This window comes from Pelophylax lessonae, assembly GCF_965119305.1.
Source record: "Pelophylax lessonae genome assembly, chromosome: 13".
Classification (NCBI taxonomy): domain Eukaryota; kingdom Metazoa; phylum Chordata; class Amphibia; order Anura; family Ranidae; genus Pelophylax; species Pelophylax lessonae.
In genome coordinates, this window is record NC_138780.1 from 17,767,769 (window position 1) to 17,789,652 (window position 21,884).

The window sequence follows — 21,884 nt, forward strand, 5'->3', positions numbered from 1 at the left end:
TGGGGGAGCTATGAACCAAGCGACATGTATATTAAAAAAGAATAAATATATATATAGTGGCCCACATGTTAACATGCATTGAGTTAAGGCTGCCCATTCAAAACAAATGGCCCAACAATCCACCCTAATGTTCATAAAATAGCACATGACCTCCCCCCCCCCATTTTTTTTTTTTTTTTTTTATTGCAATGCAGGTACGTTGACTTGCTGCTTTGGGTGGCATTCAAAATGAGTGCCCCCCCCACAATGCAGCAGTAGCCTGATGCCAACAATGGGGCACCATTCCTCCCACTTGATGGGGCTCTTTCTCCTCCCACTTGATGGGGCTCTTTCTCCTCCCACTTGATGGGGCTCTTTCTCCTCCCACTTGATGGGGCTCTTTCTCCTCCCACTTGATGGGGCTCTTTCTCCTCCCACTTGATGGGGCTCTTTCTCCTCCCACTTGATGGGGCTCTTTCTCCTCCCACTTGATGGGGCTCTTTCTCCTCCCACTTGATGGGCCGCCATTCCTCCCACTGATGCCAAGATGGGGCTCTGTTTCTCCTACTGACCACAGGTGCAGGTTATGTAGTTCTACTCCCGCTGACAATCAAGCCTGAGACATGTACTTCCACTGTTACTGGGGCATTTTCTACTCCCACTGGTTACAGTCCAGCCCCCCTATAGTCTGAAGGACAGTAAATTGGTCCTTGGTTTAGAAAGTATGGAGGCTCATGTTCTGGAATAAAGTCCGGTACTTTACCCAATACTGCAAAGTTTGCATCTACCTCTGTCTCTTGCTCTTCTTGCTCATGTACTGTGGAAAACCAGCCTTTCCTGTTAGAATCAGGAGACGGTGTGGCACTCGCTAGTCTTTGGCACCATGACCCAATGTAGTCATGCTGCAGAATAGTTGAGCAGGCCACAAATTGCACAAATGGCAAAATGTTTATTCCAGTTGTGCCATCACCCATTGTCGGTCTGGTGGATGAGTTTGATGCTCGGAGGCAACACTGGCCTATGTCTCCTGACTAGAGATAGAAAATTTTGTAGGGCTAATATAACTTGGATTAGGTTCTGGCCAAATGGCCCAATAGCAGGGGTCTCCAAATTGCGGCCCTTTGCCTTTCTTTATCTGGCCCTTGGGGCACAATTCTTGCCGCTGATGCCAACAATGGGGGACAATTCCTGCCACTGATGCCAACAATGGGGCACAATTCCTGCCACTGACTCCCAGCTATTTTTCGCCAATACCAAAGATCGGCCATTGTTTACTTCCACTGGGCACAGCCCTAGTCCCCCTAAAGTCTGAAAGACAGTAAACTGGCCGTTACTTTGGAATGTTTGGAGACCCCTGGCCTATAGTATGGTATAATCCTTAACGCTTGACCTTTCTAGTAACCCCAGCACATACTGGCCTTCCCTTTTAATGCCAACCCCAACACTAAGGCCTGGGAGTGCAAGGGCCCATTGGAACACAGGATGCAATGAAATGCAAAATCAAGTCCTCAATCAACAGTCGCTTTAGAAGCAATTTCTAAGGACAATTCCCCCCCCCCCTTTTTTTTTTTTTTTTTTTTTTTTTTTTTTTTTTAGGGCCTGGCACAACACGAAGACGGCATTTATAGCCAAACCCTTCTCATGGATGTAATTTTTATTTTATTTTTTAAATAATTGTTTAGACAGAGGTCTTGCATTTTTAATGGTGCAATTTTTTTTTTTTTATAATCCTTTTTATTTCTGCATTTAACAAACAAGAAGAAAAGAAAGGCAGGACATAATGTACATAACACTTTAAGGGGGGTAAAGAAAACAAAGGGGCAAAAGGAAGTGAACTGATCTCCAACTAACAAGAATACAACGTGTGCACAGGAGCTTAAATGCAATGAACACAAAAAGTAAGTGGAGGCGGGTGGACCAGTTCCAGGGGTGTCCAAAATATGGCCCTCCAGTTGTTCAGGAACTACAATTCCCATCATGCCTAGTTATGTTTGTGAATGTTGGTGTGTTTCAATGCCTCATGGGATGTGTAGTTTCGCAACAGCTGGAGGGCCGTTGTTTGGACACCCCTGAGTTAGACCAAGAGAGGTAGTAAGGAGAAGGGGGGGGGGGGGGGGGAGAAAAGACGGGGAAAAAAAAAAAACCCATGAATTCAACCGTGCACATCTATATGCGCCCCACCGTTGAAGGCCCGAGCACTCGCCCAAACCAGTGTAGTGGCAGGGTTCCCCTTGGTCTGGGCGTTCGGCCCCAGTTGACCCAAAGCTCCCCCCTCAAGGAGAAGGGAGAGGAGAACCCCCACCACCCATTAGCAATCCTTCAAGACTTTAGTGCTAGGGGTGGCCTAGGCCCACCGCAGTAGAGTGGGCATCACCACATTAAGGCTGCATTCACATGTCAGCGTTTGGCTCGCGGGCAGAACCGCCGCGGTTCCGCCCGCGATCCGGAGATTATTGCAAATCGCGGGACGCCTAGCGTTGCCCGTTGATTTGCAATAGCCCCCCAAACGCCGAGCGATGTTGCTGCGATTTCCGCCTGCCGAATCGCGGCAACATCGCGCAAACAAAATCGCGGGACGCAATACGCTCCAAAGAAGCTCTTGTACTTTTTTGGAGCGTATTGCGTTCCGCGATTTTGTTTGCGCGATGTTGCCGCTATTCGGCGGGCGTAAATCGCGGCAACATCGCTCGGCGTTTGGGGGGCTATTGCAAATCAACGGGCAACGCTAGGCGTCCCGCGATTTGCAATAAATCTCCGAATCGCGGGCGGAACCGCGGCGGTTCTGCCCGCGATTATAAGCTGACATGTGAATGCAGCCTAAAGAAAACGCAAAAACGCCTGCCGATAGGCTCAAGCAAAGGGTGTCCACGCCCGGCTCCGGCAATATAAAAGTTGACTGTGGTTTGGTCAGTGGTGGATTCGAGGTCTTTTGAACCAGCTGTTGGAAAGCAGGGTCAGCCAAGGCCTGGAGGGCCAGGTCCAAGCTCGAGGACACCGGAGGCGAGCTCAAAGCATAATGGTGCACTTTTTGAGTTCCCCGGAACCTGTTTGATGCCATGTTGTGTGGTAGTTATAGGTTTTTGGGGGGTTTTTTCCGTGTGTGTTTTTTTTTTTTTTTTTTTTGCAACAGATTTTATCTAACGTGAATTATGGGCATCAAGTTCAGTGTCGGGTCATAAAGCCAGGTTTTATGCTTTGTTTACAGTAAATGTACTTAAATATAGCGAACGAGCTTTGCTACTTTTGTACAACTGTCTGCTGTTGGGAGTAAATATATTGCTGTTATTACAGCAGACTGAAGTCAAGCAAATGATGCTCTGTAAAGTCACCACTTACACTAGAAGAAGAATAAAAGTGATGTCTAAGATTCTGTTCGCACTAGTGCGAGTTCAGAAGCAATGTGAGTCGCACAGAATCCCATGACAATGGAAATTCCATTGTTTTTCAATGGTGCCCCTTCACATCAATGCAACTCGACATGGTATGATGTTAGAAAAGGTTCCTGTTGTACTTTGGTGTGATTTCTAGCACGATTTTTGCCCTAAAGAATATGTAAACCACTTCAAAGTAGCATCCAAGTTGCACTACATAATCGCACTGAAAAGTCAGGTCAAAAATCAGGAGGGGGCCTAGCCATTCTTTCTGAGATTGCAACAATAAAGAGACTTCCAAATAATGAACAAAAAAAATACACCCAAAAGTTGAGCCTGGTAGAATGAGTGTGTGTGTGTTTTTTTTTTTTTTTTTTTTTTTTTTTTTTTTTTTTTAGCCCCCTTCAAAATCGGTTGCTAGGTTGTTTAGGTAAATTTTTGTTCTTTTGGCTCCTTTGTAATTGGTGGAGCAGGGTGTGATTGGTCTACCCTGAGTTTCAGAGGCTGTGGGTTAAACTGCTTCCCCGGCCTTCTGGAAAGTAGTTGGCTGGATGAAGAAAACCAGCAGCTAGATATTATGTTTCAGCCAATCCCTGGGGGAGGGAACTCATATGATGGCTGGGAGTAAGCATAGATAGTCTGCTGCCTGGTTCTTGTCCTGGAGAAGTTTCAAGCTTGCCCTCCCTGGCAGCCTAGCTGAAAAGATCCGGAGTTCATTGAGGTCCCAGCTATGCTGAAGATGGGGGGGCCTACTAAGAACCTCTGAAGCCAGACCAAGGTGATCTCACCAAGGATCCTGTCTGGAGAGTTTACTAATGAAATGTTTGTCTGATTCTGGAAGGAGGCATCCAAAAACTTAGAGTGCAGGATCTCGATGACTGTTGTTGCTATAAACCCCTGGGGCATCCAATACTAAGGCTTGCCTGGCCTTAAATATTTTGCATGTGGTGTCCCAGTGCTGTCCATTCTCTGAGCTATTGGTAAAGGGACGGGTCTAAGAAGTAACTGTGCCCTCCTATTACTATTCAGTGTTTTGGAGTGTCCCACAGCTCCCTGTGCCCTATCCAAGTTTGTTCAGCAATAAATGATAGAGGCAACCCTTGGACCAGGGTTCCATGGAACCATAGAGTTCCTCCCAGAGGTTGCTAGGGGTTCCTTGAGCAGTGAACAATGTCTGCCTCTCGGATAAGTTTCCCACTTGCACCATTGATCTTTTTAGCTATCTGTAAGGTGGTAATTCTTCCCAATGTCCACAAGTGTAAGGAGCATTCTTCCCACTGAATATAACAGTGATGTATTATGAGATGTAGCTAGAGTAGTTTCTAGCAGGGGTTCCCCCAAGCCCGTAAAGTTATTTCAAGGGTTCCTCTGTGTTGAAAAGGTTAAAGGCTTCCCTAGACTGTTTCTTGAGCCAGAAGAGTTACTGTTGCTGTGTTCCTGGCTGCCACTGCACTAGTGTGAAAGGAACCTGGAACAAAATCAGTAGGCCATTTCGGTGGTGAGCTTGGGTAGACATTGGTCTTGGGTAGACTTAACAGAGAGATTACTATGCCGTATTTGCTATTCCAGTGCACCTGGTAGTTTTCCGTGCTCCTGTCCACTTTTCTATGTCCAACTTTTCCTGTTACATGTTCAGTAATATAAAATAAAAATCCATAAAGAACAATGAGAAACTCTTATAATGGGCACATCGGGTGTGCAGACTCCAGAACATGTCACAGAAAGCCCACCAATGGAGTCCCTTGAGAAGATTGTCAGAAGGTTTAACTCTACTGCTTTTACTAAAATGTTAGTTTTTGGTAGACTGACCCTTTTTTAATAGTTCAATTTTGGGGCCTGAACCAACAATTTTCAGAATGCCAGTCCATCTAACCCAGTGTTTCTCAAGCTTTTTTCAGTCAAGACACCCTTTTAAAATTATGGACCACCTCGGGTCACCCTTCAAAATTATGGACAGTCTTGAGGCGCCCCATTCTAAAATGCAAAAACTATTTGAATAGTTTCACATATGCAGCAACATCAATACAAGTAGGACACCCAACGTAAGAGGGGATATATTCTTCCAAAGCCAAATAAACTTTTGAAAATTGGTACTGACTAGTATTCCAAGGTTTCTCTTCCTCCCAAGGCCAAGGTTTCTCTTCCTCCTCAAGGCCAAGGTTTCTCTTCCTCCTCAAGGCCAAGGTTTCTCTTTCTCCCCAAGGCCAAGGTTTCTCTTTCTCCCCAAGGCCAAGGTTTCTCTTTCTCCCCAAGGCCAAGGTTTCTCTTTCTCCCCAAGGCCAAGGTTTCTCTTTCTCCCCAAGGCCAAGGTTTCTCTTTCTCCCCAAGGCCAAGGTTTCTCTTTCTCCCCAAGGCCAAGGTTTCTCTTCCTCCCAAGGCCAAGGTTTCTCTTCCTCCCAAGGCCAAGGTTTCTCTTCCTCCCAAGGCCAAGGTTTCTCTTCCTCCCAAGGCCAAGGTTTCTCTTCCTCCCAAGGCCAAGGTTTCTCTTTCTCCCCAAGGCCAAGGTTTCTCTTTCTCCCCAAGGCCAAGGTTTCTCTTTCTCCCCAAGGCCAAGGTTTCTCTTTCTCCCCAAGGCCAAGGTTTCTCTTTCTCCCCAAGGCCAAGGTTTCTCTTTCTCCCCAAGGCCAAGGTTTCTCTTTCTCCCCAAGGCCAAGGTTTCTCTTTCTCCCCAAGGCCAAGGTTTCTCTTTCTCCCCAAGGCCAAGGTTTCTCTTTCTCCCCAAGGCCAAGGTTTCTCTTTCTCCCCAAGGCCAAGGTTTCTCTTCCTCCCAAGGCCAAGGTTTCTCTTCCTCCCAAGGCTTCTCTCCCTCAGTTTTTGTCCATCACTCAGCTAATGAGACCCCAAAGCTGATGGTGAGGGGCAAGGGAGGGTCAAACAAGGATGATATGCAGGCAATGGACATCCTCCTTATCAACTGATGTCATTGGTCACTATGAGGTTGGCAGCTAGAAGGTTGTAAAGGTGTACAATGAAAATCTTTGTGTAACTAAAAGGCAGGTTTCTCGTCCACCCACCAGCTTGTGTACAAATTTTGGGTAAATTTTTAGACCTTTTGCTAAGGCACTCTGGTTAAAAAAGGCTGATCTAACCAATCACAAATTGTACTAGTTAGAAATTGGATGGCATAAAGTCTTGTACACACTGCTAGTTGGTTTTTCGTTCAACCCAGCTCAGGTTGGAGCCGCTGTACTAACAATCCAAAAGTTAGTACAGTGATCCTCCCTGCTGTTCTGGCAGGCAGGGTGACTCTAAACCACCCCCGCCCCCACCCGCCACAACACTCTGGTCAGTGCTCTCAACCATCGAGAACGATGACCGGAAGCCAATCAGCAGACCTTCTTTCTTCCTTCTTGCTTCTTTTTTTTTTTTAAGATCCTGCACCTTCAGCTGGCTTCTGTCAGATCGGCTGCAGTACACACGTCCTGAATGTCTGATGCCGCCTGACATTCGCTCCCTGTGTACGGGGCTTTAGACTGCAATAAAACCTGGGCATTTTGAATGGCGGGCAGAATCCCCACACGATTCTGCCCGTGATTTCGAAACTCTCTTCTAAAATGACAAATCTTATTTTAATGGCACCTAAAAATGCAGTGCAATTTGCTCCAGATCCTTTTTTAGGTGCTGGCGGCTTGCTGCGATTGCAGCGTGATTTATTGTGGCAGAGCAGCTCCATGCTTTTAGGTGCCATTTAAAATTGTCGGGCACTTGAAATTTGGATTGTGCTATTTGTCGTTTTTAGCAGAGCGTTCTGAAATTGTGGGCAGAATCACATTCAATACCGCCCACGAATCGAAAAAGGCCCAGGTGTGAATGAAGCCTAAAAGTTTGGATATTTTCACTAAGTAGGGAACGCAATCGGTTGTAGGGAACGCAATCTGTTGTAGGGAACGCAATCTGTTGAAATCAATCTTTGATGTTGGTATTTTCTGTTTTTTTTTTTTTTTCTTTGGGGGGACTTTCTTTTTTATTTTATTTTTTGGGGGGTGGAGATTGTGTGCATTCTAGTAACATATAATAATAATAATAATAATAATAATAATAATAATAATAATAATAATAATAAAAAAAAAATATATTATTATTATTATTATTATTATTATTATTATTATTCTATGTTACTAGAATGCACACAATCTCCACCCCCCAAAAAAATAAAATAAAATAAAAAAGCAAGTCCCCCCGAAGAAAAAAAAAGCACACCCCCAAGAGAAAATGTATTAAAAAAAAAATATATATAATATTATTATTATTATTATTATTATTATTAATACATTATCTCTTGGTGTGCTTTTTTTTTTTTTCTTTGGGGGGACTTGCTTTTTTATTTTATTTTATTTTTTTTGGGGGGTGGGGAATAATAATAATAATAATATTATTCCCCACCCCCCAAAAAAATAAAATAAAAAAGCAAGTCCCCCCAAAGAAAAAAAAAAAAAGCACACCCCCAAGAGAAAATGTATTAATAATAATAATAATAATAATAATAATAATAATATTATATATATATTTTTTTTTAATACATTTTCTCTTGGGGGTGTGCTTTTTTTTTTTCTTTGTGGGGACTTGCTTTTTTATTTTATTTTATTTTTTTGGGGGGTGGAGATTGTGTGCATTCTAGTAACATATAATAATAATAATAATAATAATAATATTATTTTATTTTTTTTTAATACATTTTCTCTTGGGGGTGTGCTTTTTTTTCTTCTTTGGGGGGACTTGCTTTTTTATTTTATTTTTTTGGGGGGTGGGGAATATTATTATTATTATTATTATTATTATTATTATTATTATTATTATTATTATTATTTTTTTTTTTTTTTTCATGCATTATGCCTATTGCCTTAATCATACTACTTAGTTAACAAGTGATTGAAAGGCTTTATTCCTGTGAGGTGTGAACCACCATGTTTAGTTTGCAGTGTCTCTAATCTACACACCAGCTTGTTAACCAGTAACTGGGTGGTCATTTCAGCCGCCTTCCAGTCACAAATTCCAGGCATACTGGACCCCTGACTGAAGAAATTATGTTACTAATGAGACAGAACCTACTTCACGTCTCGTGCAAATTCATGTAGGGAACTTATAGCTAACTGAGCCAACTAATTATAGGGAAACTGTACTGTATTTCAAGTCCACATGTTGAGGTTTTGTTGTAACTTTTGATGTGGCTCTCATCATGCCTGTTGTATGGATTTTTAATGTCCATACCCCTTCTATAGATTTGTAAATTTTGCTTCTAGTGCCTGTATCTGTCTTTTGCTTAACAGCTGCTGTGATAAAGGATGAGCCTCATAGAGATTTTATAATTAGCCTTGCACCTGTAGAATTTTGTTTGGATGAGTGTTGTGGTACTCACCGTCACTGGGAGTGAAAGACGGATACTTAATGGTTTGGATTGCTTCAAGTGGGACGGTAATATTTGTAAGCAATATCCCTCAAGAAAATATGAACATTTAATCCCACTTTACACTGTGAGACCTATAGCCTGTTGCCATGAAATCTGACTCCTAAATAATCATAGCCATATGTAGGCGACTTGGTCGCCTGACAAGTCGCCGCGGGTCGCCTGCCATAGATTAGCACAGGACCCGTTCTAATAGGAGCGACACAAGTCGCTCCGATTTGCAAAAAGGGTCCTGAGCTACTTTTGGGGCGACCTGGAGCGACCTGCATTGACTTCAAGGATATGAAGTCCATGCATGTCGCTCCGAGGTCGCGGTGCAAGCATTGCACCGCGACTTCACAGGTCGCCCCGGGAAGTCGGGTCGCCTGTATATGAACCGGCTCTTACTGATCACATATGTCATTTATTTGTTTGTATTGAGAACTGTTGCAGTTCCTTACCCATTAGCGCTTCACTTTTATTTTATTTTCCGCATGCATACAGGCTACTGGATTTCACGTAATAACTTATTCCGGCCAACCATGAAAGTACTGAAGTGCCCCTGTAGCACAAAAACGGTGAGAGTTAGCCAGATTGAGGTAAGCCAGAGTCCAGGGGGTCCTGTACAGGATGGTTAAGGCGAGGAGGAGTAAAAGCAAAAGCTTCGTCACCCTGCAACGGACAGGGCGAGTTCACGCAGTTCCAGTATGGCTCTGAAAGGTGCACGGAAGCGAGAGGCCGCTTCAAGAATCAGAGGGGGAGAGAAAGGAGGACAGACACAGAGAGCGGAGGCCAGAGGGGCGGGAAGAGACAAGCCACGGGGATGGGTAAGACGTAGACAGGAGGTAACAGGGGCAGCAATACTCAGGAGAAAAAAAAAAAAAAAGGGGGGGGGTGGAATTGGAAGGGAAGAGGGACCAAAGGGGGGGCCAGGATAAGAGGGCGCTTAACAAGGATGTCTAACAGACAAGATGACCTTAAACAGGGGTCATAATTGCGGAGTAATTGTTGGTCTCTTTAAAGCGGATCCAATCGAACCAGGTAGCAACAAAACCCGAGTAAGAATCTTGGGCAATAGCAATCAGTTCCTCCATTTGTTCTATGTGATTCAGCCTGCGGAACCATTCTTTGGCAGAGAGTACAGTGGTCGATCTCCAATGGCAGGGTACGCACAACTTGGCTGCGGTGACCATGTGCATGGCCAACGACTTCCAGTAGGAACACCTCCGAGAAGGGGCCCAGGGTAACAGGTATAAGAAGACCATCTTCCAGAAGGGCTGAAGAATAGGGCAAGACCACTAAACACAGAGCATCGTGCCCTGGTCCCGTTCGCATCTCCAGCAAGGGCTAGGTTCTCTGCCCTTTTCATATCGCCACCCCATAGGACACATCCTTGCCACAGTACTGCCCCCCCCCCCACATAAGCCACTTCCCCTTCACATTACCCCCCCCCCAACTACAGCAGTGCCCCGCCTAATATGACAAATCCCACACCCACCCACACACGTATGCTCTGCCCTCCTCATCACTCCAATGCACTGCTCCCCCTTTTTACATCACCCTCCTACAGCACAAGCCCCCCCCCCCCCCCTCACATTACAACACACACACAGTAGTGTCCTCTGCCCTTCACTCTCCTACCTTAGAGACAGCGGGTGGCAGGATGGGTAATATTCTTGAGTGCGGCAGGCACAATTCTACATTGGATGGGGAGCAGGAGCTACTGGTGATTAGCTTTTCAAGATTAACCCAGCAGGTGATTGGTGGCTAGGACACAGGACAGTCCTAGTCACCAGTCACTTGCTAGTTTAATATAAAAAATGTCAACCACTGGCAGCTCCCGCACTCCATCCAATACAAAGCTATGCCTCGGTCTTGAAAATGACCGCACCAGAGGCTGGGTGATGGAAGAAGCTCCTGAATGGAGGGACACCGGTTCCAGATCGGACAGGGGCTCGGTCTGGGCCTAGAACACAGTTCATCATTTAACGATGCCTGCTCTAGAAGAAGCTTCCAGAGCTTGGGGAGTGAGGGTTCGAATAGCCAGTCTGAATATTGATCAGGACCTTGCCAATCCCTGGGGAGGTATTCTGGGCAGCTGATAAATGGTCTGGGAAGATTTGTCTTTCCCCAGTAAGGAGAGTTCCCAGTCTCAGAGGAGCTGTTGCCCCTCAGGCAGTATATGGACTGGGTTGCCATTCTGTGAGGTCTCAGTAGGTACAGGGCTGGGACCTGGAACTAACTGCAGGATTTCTCCAAAGGTATCTGAGAAGGACCGTCTTGTTCACTGAACCATGTCTGGAGGAAGCTAGAAGGTGGTTGCTGTCCTAGAGACATATGAGCAAAGACCCTAAATTGATCACTGTGACCGTACAGGGTTCTGGAGATTGCACTGGATACCAGAAGTTGTGCAGTGGCGCAAGGTAACCAGATGTCAGAGACTTGTTCTGACTTCAGCCATGAGGGAATAGGCTGTTCTTCACTTATCACAAGATAGACCTCTATCTGCGGTTTAGTAATCGTTTTGAGGTATCCCATGACTCAATCCCTCTCCTGATCCAAGTTCTACAAGCAATAAGCTACAATAGGACAACTACACGGTTTATTGGAGCCAGAGTGCATAGACTGTTGCTTGGGTGACTAGCAGCCTCTGTACTGTTTGTGAAAGAACCAGTTAATATCTACAGAACTTCCCAGGGGTAAGGTGTAGGTCAGGTTTGACTGTTTTAGGCAGACTTGCAGAGTCACTGAGAGGGGGGGAACAATAAATCGCAACCATTGTTAACTACTAATCAGTCAATCATTTAAAAATAATTCTTAACCACCTTACGCCCATGCCATAGCCAAAAGATGGCTACAGCGTAGGCCTAAAATGTTGGGAGGACGTACCTGGATGTCCTCCCATTCTTGTGCTTCCCACACGCCCCTTGAGGCGTGCGGGCGGCACGCGCCGTGATCATAGAGTCCTTGGGATTTGGCTATTCACAGTCCAGAGTAAAGGGCTGATCCTGGCCCTTTACCACGTGATCAGCAGTCAGCCAATGGATATCCTTCCATTCTTGTGCTTCCCACACGCCCCCTGAGATGTGCGGGCGGCACGCGCCGTGATCATAGAGTCCTTTGGGATTTGGCTATTCACAGTCCAGAGTAAAGGGCCGATCCCGGCCCTTTACCACGTGATCAGCGGTCAGCCAATGACGGCTGATCATGTGATGTAAACAGAAGCCAGTCATCTGCGTTTTTTTTTTTTTTTCCCCTCACGCTTACGGTGTGAAGAGAAAAAATAAAGCCGATCACCGGCTTCTGTAAGAGGGACATCGGTCCAACACTGTCCTCACCAGTGCCACCTACCAGTGCCCATCAGTACTGTTAATCAGTGCTGCTACCCAGTGCCCACCAGTGCCACCTACCAGTGCCCATCAGTACTGTTAATCAGTGCTGCTACCCAGTGCCCACCAGTGCAACCTACCAGTGCCCATCAGTACTGTTAATCAGTGCTGCTACCCAGTGCCCACCAGTGCAACCTACCAGTGCCCATCAGTACTGTTAATCAGTGCTGCTACCCAGTGCCCATCAGTACTGTTAGTGCTGCTACCCAGTGCCCACCAGTGCCACCTACCAGTGCCCATCAGTACTGTTAATCAGTGCTGCTACCCAGTGCCCATCAGTACTGTTAGTGCTGCTACCCAGTGCCCACCAGTGCCACCTACCAGTGCCCATCAGTACTGTTAATCAGTGCTGCTACCCAGTGCCCATTAGTAATGTTAGTGCTGCTACCCAGTGCACACCAGTGCCACCTACCAGTGCCCATCAGTACTGTTAATCAGTGCTGCTACCCAGTGCCCATTAGTAATGTTAGTGCTGCTACCCAGTGCACACCAGTGCCACCTACCAGTGCCCATCAGTACTGTTAATCTGTGCCCATCAGAGCAGCCTATCCATGCCCATCAGCGCACATCAATGAAGGAGAAAAATTACCTGTTTGGAAAATTTTATAACAAACTATGAAAACTTTTTTTCAAAATTTTCCATTTTTTATTTTTTGCTTATTTATTTTTTTTGTTTATTTAGCGAAAAAAAAAAAAAAAAAATATCCAGTGGTGATTAAATGCCACCAAAATAAAGCTTTTTGTGTGGGGGGAAAAAAAAAAAAATTCATATGGGTACAGTGTAGAATGACCGTGCAATTGTCATTCAAAGTGTGAAAGCTGAAAATTGCCCTGGGCAGGAAGGGGGTATATGTGCCCAGTAAGCAAGTGGTTAAGCAAATATGACTCCCCAATGTTCCAACACGAAGAGTTTACAAACTATTAATGATATTCTTTCCATTACCGCAATTGCCTATCTTCTTTTTTGTCATCTTTTCTATCCATCTATCAACCAGTATCTGTACTATAAACCAGGCTGGCCAATGGGCAAGAGAAATTATTTGGATGGCTCTGCCCAACCAAAATGAGAATTATACCTAACGTTTATTTTGGATTTGGGATGAGAGTGAGCTATTCTGACTTCTGACAAATAGTGGAAAATCCACAATGGGATCAGTGGAGAATTTGGGACTATGCGATACCCAGATATGAAGAGAAACCATAAAGCAATCAAGATAAAGAGGTAGCGCAAAATAAAAAATGTATACATTTTATTCATACAGTATCTCACAAAAGTGAGTACACCCCTCACATTTTTGTAAATAATTTTATTATACCTTTTCAAAAGACAACACTGAAGAAATGACACTTTGCTACAATGTAAAGTAGTGAGTGTACAGCTTGTATAACAGTGTAAATTTGCTGTCCCCTCAAAATGACTCAACACACAGCCATTAATGTCTAAACCACTGGCAATAAAAGTGAGGACACCTCTAAATGAAAATGTCAAAATTGGGCCCAAATTAGCCATTTTCCCTTCCCGGTATCATGTGACTTGTTAGTGTTACAAGGTCTCAGGTGTGAATGGGGAGCAGGTGTGTTAAATTTGGTGTTATCGCTCTCACTCTCTCATACTGGTCACTGGAAGTTCAACATGGCACCTCATGGCAAAGAACTCTCTGAGGAGCTGAAAAAAAGAATTGTTGCTCTACATAAAGATGGCCTAGGGTATAAGAAGATTGCCAAGACCCTGAAACTGAGCTGCAGCACGGTGGCCAAGACCATACAGCAGTTTAACAGGACAGGTTCCACTCAGAACAGGCCTCGCCATGGTCAGCCAAAGCGTCATATCCAGAGGTTGTCTTTGGGAAATAGATGTATGAGTGCTGTCAGCATTGCTGCAGAGATTGAAGGGGTGGGGGGGTCAGACTGTCAGTGCTCAGACCATACGCCGCACACTGCATCACATTGGTCTGCATAATCCCTATCTAAATATTACAAATGGTGAACACTGTGATATTGAAAGTCCCAATAACACAGTGCAAGTAAAGTGACCCAATATGATCAGTTTACACTAAGCGATTTATTTTGATGTTTATTCACTTAGCGCAGCAATACAATTTGGTCTGCATGGCCGTCATCCCAGAAGGAAGCCTCTTCTAAAGATGATGCTCAAGAAAGCCCGCACACAGTTTGCTGAAGACAAGCAGACTAAGGACATGGATTACTGGAACCATCTCCTGTTCTCTGATGAGACCAAGATAAACTTATTTGGTTCAGATGGTGTCAGGCGTGTGTGGCGGCAACCAGGTGAGGAATGCAAACACAAGTGTGTCTTGCCTACAGTCAAGCATGGTGGTGGGAGTGTCATGGTCTGGGGCTACATTAGTGCGGCCGGCACTGGGGAGCTACAGTTCATTGAGGGAACCATGAATGCAAACATATACTGTGACATACTGAAGCCGGGCATGATCCCCCCCCTCACTTCGAAGACTGGGCCGCAGGGCAGTATTACAACATAACGACCCCAAACACACCACCTAGGACAATCGTTGCCTTGCTAAAGAAGCTGAGGGTGAAGGTGATGGACTGGCAAAGCATGTCTCCAGACCTAAACCCTATTGAGCATCTGTGGGGCATCCTCAAACGGATGGTGGAGGGGCGCAAGGTCTCTAACATCCACCAGCTCTGTGATGTCATCATGGAGGAGTGGAAGAGGACTCCAGTGGCAACCTGTGAAGCTCTGGTGAACTCCATGCCCAAGAGGGTTAAGGCGGTGCTGGAAAATAATGGTGGCCACACAAAATATTGGCACTTTGGGCCCAATTCGGACATTTGTCACTTAGGGGTGTACTCACTTTTGCCAGCAGTTTTGACATTAATGGCTGTGTGTTGAGTTATTTGGAGGGGACAGCAAATTTACACTGTTATACAAGCTGTATACTCACTACTTTACATTGTAGCAAATTGTCATTTCTTCAGTGTTCTCACTTGAAAAGGTATAATAAAATATTTACAAAAATATGAGGGGTGTACTCACTTCTGGGAGGGTACTGTACATGTTGGGTTGCATTGTCTAAAATGCTTGTATAGTTCGTTTTTTTTTTTTTTTATATATCTGCCATAGATATGCTCAGTAAGTGGACATCCTTACCCCCAGATGAAGATGAAGACTGTATGTTGAAACGTGTAGGGGTCCACAGATTTCAAGCGTATTGTGGTTTACCCTATGTATATATGGCGCTTCCATTTTCTTTATTGCTTTTATTGTGTATCCACTAATGTTCCTCTTCTGAGGTATTTTTAAACATACCGGTAGGTTTTTTTGTATGAATAAAATTTTATAATTTTTTATTTTGTGCTACCTCTTATCTTGTGTGTGTGTGTGTGGTGTGTTTTTTTTTTTTATTTTTTTTTATATCTGGGTATCACAAAGTCCCAAATTCCCCACTGATCCCATTGTGGATTTTCCACTATTCGTTTAGGGATAGGTACCCCCATTGATCAACATTTTTGATACTGGATCTTAGCTATCATGTAAACAAATACACAAAATGCTCATGTATACTTAATGCCTTGATAGGCACCAACGTCCATAAAGTCAACGATAACATTTCCTACAAATATAGGACTTTAAGAGCCAATTCAGATTGGCGCGATCCGACTTCGAGGGGCGACCTGTGCACCGCGACTTCGGCGCGACTTGCAGGGACTTGACATAATGGAAGTCTATGCAAGTCACTCCCAGGTCGCCCCAAAGTAGTACAGGACCCTTTTTCTAAGTCGGAGCGACTTGTGTCGCTCCTATTAGAACGGGTCCTGTGCTAATCAATGGCCCGCGACCGAGCGCGACTTGTCAGGCTGAATGGACTCTAAAGGTGCTTGGTAGTGCAAAACATATGCAATACTGTTAAAGTCCAACTGTTATAAAATCATTAGCACATAACCAGTTTTTGCTTGACAACCCCGCACACCGATCAGCCATCACATTATAACCACTGACTGGTAAAGGGGATATCTCGTTCTAATGGCATCCGAAAATTGGTGGGATATATCAGGCAGCAATCGAACATGTTGTCCATGAAGTTGATGTGGTGAAAGTAGAAAAAAATGGGCATCTTAGTTGTGAATGGGGCTGTGAAGCCCATGGTGACCCGTGTCCACAGCGAAAAGCTTCTACAATGGTCATATGAACATCAGAACTGGACTGAGGAGCAATGAAAGAAGGTGGCCCTGTCTGATCAATAACATTTTCTTTTATATCATGTGGATGGCCGGGTACGTGTGCGTCACTTACCTGGGGAAGAGATGGCACCAGGTTGCTGTATATGAAGGCAAGTCGGCAAAGGCAGTGTAATGCTTTGTGCAATGTTCTGCTGGGAAACCTTGGGTCCTGCCATTCCTGTGGATGTTACTTTTGGTGTCCATGCCTCAATGGGTCAGGGCTGTTTTAGCAAAAGGGGGCCATACTCCATATTAGGTGGGTGGTCATAATTTTATGGCTGATTGGTGTAGATTACATAGAAATAATGCATATGAATCCTTTTACATATGCTTCACAGTATATTGTTGTTCATTCCCATCCACTCAACTGAACCTAACTTGACTCCTTGATGTAAATTGGGGTCCAGTTGGGGGAAGCAATACGATCAATAACAATATGTTTTGTGGTTCTCCACCCCCACTTCCTCAGGTTCTGTGAAACGTCTGTTGAAAAATAGAATTGTCCAAGGTTGGAATTATGGACCTGGGAGGGGGGCACCAACCACACCAAACCTCCCCATAGGAGGAGGACAGGCAAACAAATCATGTGTATATGACAATGATGGGACAGTTCATTCCACTCAACATAACTTGACTCCTTAATGTAAATCGGGGGACGCAATACGATAGATAACGATATGTGTTGTGGTTCTCCACCCCCACTTCCTCAGGTTCTGTGAAACGTCTGTTGAAAAATAGAATTGTCCAAGGTTTGAATTATGGACCTTGGGGGGGGGGGGGGGGGAGAGGGGCACCAACCACACCATAGGAGGAGGACAGGCAAACAAATCATGTGTATAGGACAGTGATGGCGAACCTTGGCACCCCAGATGTTTTGGAACTACATTTCCCAAAATGCTCAACTACACTGCAGAGTGCATGAGCATCATGGGGAAGTGTAGTTCCAAAACATCTGGGGTGCCAAGGTTCGCTGTCATTGGTATAGGAGCTTGACAACTTTTCCTTCCAAGGCAAAAGATGAAGACAACCTAAAGTTGTCAAGCTCCTATACCAATGACAGCGAACCTTGGCACCCCAGATGTTTTGGAACTACATTTCCCATAATGCTCAACTACACTGCAGAGTGCAGGAGCATCATGGGGAAATGTAGTTCCAAAACATCTGGGGTGCCAAGGTTCGCGGACATTGGTATAGGACAGGGATCATCAAACTACGGCCCTCCAGCTGTTGTGGAACTACACATCCCATGAGGCATTGTAAAACTCTGACATTCACAGACATGACTAGGCATGATGGGAATTGTAGTTCCTGAACATCTGAAGGGCCATAGTTTGAAGACCCCTGGTATAGGAGCTTGACAACTTTAGGTTGTCTTCATCTTTTTTGCCTTGGAAGGAAAAGTTGTCAAGCTCCTAGATCAATGACAGCGAACCTTGGCACCCCAGATGTTTTGGAACTACATTTCCTATAATGCTCAACTACACTGCAGAGTGCAGGAGCATCATGGGGAAATGTAGTTCCGAAACATCTGGGGTGCCAAGGTTCGCTGTCATTGATCTAGGAGCTTGACAACTTTTTCCTTCCAAGGCAAAAGAAGAAGACAACTCAAAGTTGGGATACATTTATGGCTCCCTTCCTTTCTGGTTCCTCCAAGCTTCTTGGAGAGAAAGACCTTTTCACTTGCCCACTACCTATGACCACCATCTACAAAGGTCTCCTTCCTTCCAGTAGGGAAATGGTCTGCACCAGTAGCCCCTGTATCTAGTGTCTAAACAAGTGGGCAAACCATGAATGTACCATATTTGTCTCCACTCGTAATGTTTCTCATTTGCAAACCAGGTAATAGAAAAGGCCTACATATCCTTATTAAACGAATAACTCTAATTTTAAACTTAGAATGGATTAATGACCGCCTTTCCAATGGAAATGGTCATAAATAGGCAAAGCCGACCTAAATATACATTTAAAAATAAAATCTACAACCATACAAAAACTATTAAATGATAGGCAGATCTAAAAGACATAAATACAGTTAATTATCAATGTGTATCAAAAAGTGTAAGTAGTTGAATTGGCCTTGGAATCAGACTCTTTATCTTGGCTTAGCAAACAAAATTGCCTCCAGATTGTAAATAAAGACTTGTGCCAAACATGAAGAACACAAACTTGGGTGGTTTGCCAGAATTATTGAATCAACATAAGCAGGGCACTGTATCTTCTCAGCGTTATCTGTCCCACCTGACATCCACCTTGGTATCCTGTGTGTCCAACGCTGATAATAGCTGTTATGAAAACCGATGTTTTATTATCAGCAGCTAGTGGAAATTTCCTGCCTGTTCCTTCCAAAATATTGAATTGTGCGAAGCTCAAAAAAAAAATAGTAATTGGCTGAGACTTTGTCTTGTTTAGAGGACAAATCTATTTTTCTTCCCCTTGCGTCTATGGGTGATAAGAAGTCAAAATAACCATGATGCAACTTCGACAAGGACGTGTTTATGGCTGTGTAGGGGTGGTGGAAGATGGCAGGTACATTGGGTTTGGTTTGGCAGTGCTTCATGCTTTCTGGCTCATATGCTGGGATGGCTATCTTAGTTGAGATCCAGCTATCCAGCTCTTGGAATGTTTCAAGGCCTGGGTAAACAGGAGTAGGGATGATCGAACTTTTGAAATGTTCGGTTCGACCAGAACACACGAACTTCCCGAAAGTTCGGCCCGAATTTCAGAACCCCATTGAAATCAATGGGACCCGAACTTCGGTAATATAAAAACACCATTTTGAAGCCCTAAAACCCAATAAATGCCCCTAAAAAAAGTGCCTAGGGTTCTGGGTCATGCCCCAGGGACTGTTAATCACACAAAAAAAGTTCTTAAAAATTGTCATTTTTGATAGAGAGCCAATTATTGAAAAAATTATTGAAAAAAAAAAAAAGAGATTTCTTTGGATTTAGTGTCTGGGGGGGGGGGGGGGGGGTTGGTCAAAAAGTGTACCTGTGAAGTTTCAGCTCTGTAGCATGTCCAGAACCAGAAAAAAAAGATTGTTTGTATTAGAATTGCAGTAGAGCAGGATAGTGGCTCCGCTATTTTCACACCCGGCCGTTTTTGTTGCAGGCGTTTATAGGGCTTTTTTGTGGACGTGTTTTGAGGCAGGCATGACATCTGAACTTCTGTGTAGGGGTATATACACACACACACACACACACACACACACACACACACACACACACACACACACACACACACGCATATATATATATATATATATATATATATATATATATATATATATACGTGTATATATAGGTATGAAAGTAGCAGAACCCTATGCCTGCGCTAATTAAATAATTAGCAGGCATAGGGCTTCGCTCCTATCACACCTATATGTGTGTATGTGTATATATACATATATGTGTGTGTATATATACCCCTATACAGAAGTTCAGATGTCATGCCTGCCTCCAAAGACGCCCAAATATTGCCCAAAAAAACGCCTGCAACAAAAACGCCCAGGTGTGTTGTTGCAGGCGTTTTTTTGGGCGTCTTTGGAGGCAGGCATAACATCTGAACTTCTGTATAGGGGTGGATGTGTATGTATGTGTATGTGTGTGTGTGTATATATATATATATATATATATATATATATATATAATATAATGTGTGTATTTATACACATACACACATATAGGTGTGATAAGAGTGTAGCCCTATGCCTGCTAATTATTTCATTAGCGCAGGCATAGGGTTCTGCTACTTTCACACCTATATGTGTGTATGTGTATATATACATACGTGTGTGTGTATAAATACCCCTACACAGAAGTTTAGATGTCATGCCTGCCTCCAAAAACAAACACAAAAAAGCCCAATAAAAGCCTGCAACAAAAACGGCCGGGTGTGAAGTAGTGAAGCCACTATCCTGCTGCTCTACTGCAATTCTAATAGAAACGATCTTTTTTTCTATGGCGGTCACCCTGACATGGAAGGGTTTGGTCACCCTACCATAGCAGTCAGTTAACCCTACACTACACTATGGTCACCCTGACACTTAACACTTTCCCTACAGAAACTAGATTATTAAATCTAACTATAGTGGAAAATAGTACCCTAACTACACTAGATATCCCTTTCCTCACACTAATGCTAAATCAGGAGTAACAGAACTGCTTCCACTCTCTTCCACATCCCTGTATTACAATGCTAGGAAATTGGCGGGGGCTATCTTTTATATACTGGGGGGTGTATTCACTAATGATTGGCCTCTGGACCCCCTAGTCACTCCAATCACATTCCTAGCATCCTCCTGCCCCCTCAATTGGCTTTTACTGATGGTCCTGGTCCAATCACGGGCTTTTAAAGCCCAGTTCCTGTCCCATTGCATTTTGGTCGGTTCTGGTTGCCGAATTCTGAACTTTTCAGCAAAAAGTTTGAAATTCGGCCGAATTTTTGAACAGTCAATGTTCGGGTCGAACCGATGGTCGACCCGAACCGTTCGATCATCCCTAAACAGGAGGACCCGTCTGTATAAGAATATGATAGCAGCTGTTGAGCTATATAGAGATGGATAGTAAAATCACCTCGGTCGGCTTTAGTACGAAGGAAGTTTTTCTGAGGGCTGTTAAGGAAACCAGATATTTCCAATGCTAGGTCAGGTCAGGCTCTGATAATGCTCTAGTAAGAAGATGCAATGCCTTCCTCTTGGCTAGGGTGCGCTTGGAAAGATCAGGTACAATGGATAACTACGCCCTGTCAGGTCTAGGGTATCCACATTCTGAGCTTTCTCCATGATTTCTTTTTTCTTTCACAGAATAATATGGACTCAACACAGGACATCTTGTGGTTGTGGCACATTGGGACCGCACACCTGGAGTCCTGTGGTCCTTTGTATACACTCACCAGCCACTTTATTAGGTACACCTTGCTAGTACTGGTGTGTGTGTGTGTATGTATGGGGGTGGGTAGGGAGATATATATATATATATATATATATATATATATATATATATATATATATATATATTTACACAAATCCAGGGATTGCTGTAAAGTATGTAGGCATAGGACACACCCCCTGCCATGCCCCCTTTTAAAAGAGAATTCTACAAAAAAGTCGTTATTAAACCCAGAACTATGTTTTTTTTTTTTTACCACTACTTTTTTCTTTATAATGGTTTTTTAAAAATTACAAATGCAGCAATTTAGAAAATGAATGCACTGGGAAACACCTTTTTTAAAGATAATTAGTGCCATTTTTATACAACTATATAGAGCAGACCGAAAAGAGGAGGAAAGAGGGACTTTGCTCCAAATCAGGGAAAGTTCCTCGGAATCAGTGACAGTTGGGACCTATGTATAAAGTGGGAGATATTATCCTCATCATGCACCAAGTCAGTGATTTAGAGCAAGAATGCAGCCAGTTAAGTGTCAGGTCACCAAACTATGGTAACACCGTTCTGGAATTTGCACCTTCAAAGTTGGCAACCGCAATGTGTCCCATACCAATCTCTTGACACGTTCCTATTAGGCTTCAGAGAACCGTATCTGACTCCAGGACTACCTTGAAGT

General features: G+C 44.1%; 1 protein-coding gene across 1 annotated transcript in view; it reads left to right on the forward strand.

The window, feature by feature from the left end:
- The window catches only part of INSRR (insulin receptor related receptor), a gene marked incomplete at both ends in the record, with an annotated part of 134,892 nt that overhangs the window by 5,413 nt on the left and 107,595 nt on the right, over positions 1 to 21,884 (forward strand). The window lies entirely within an intron of this gene.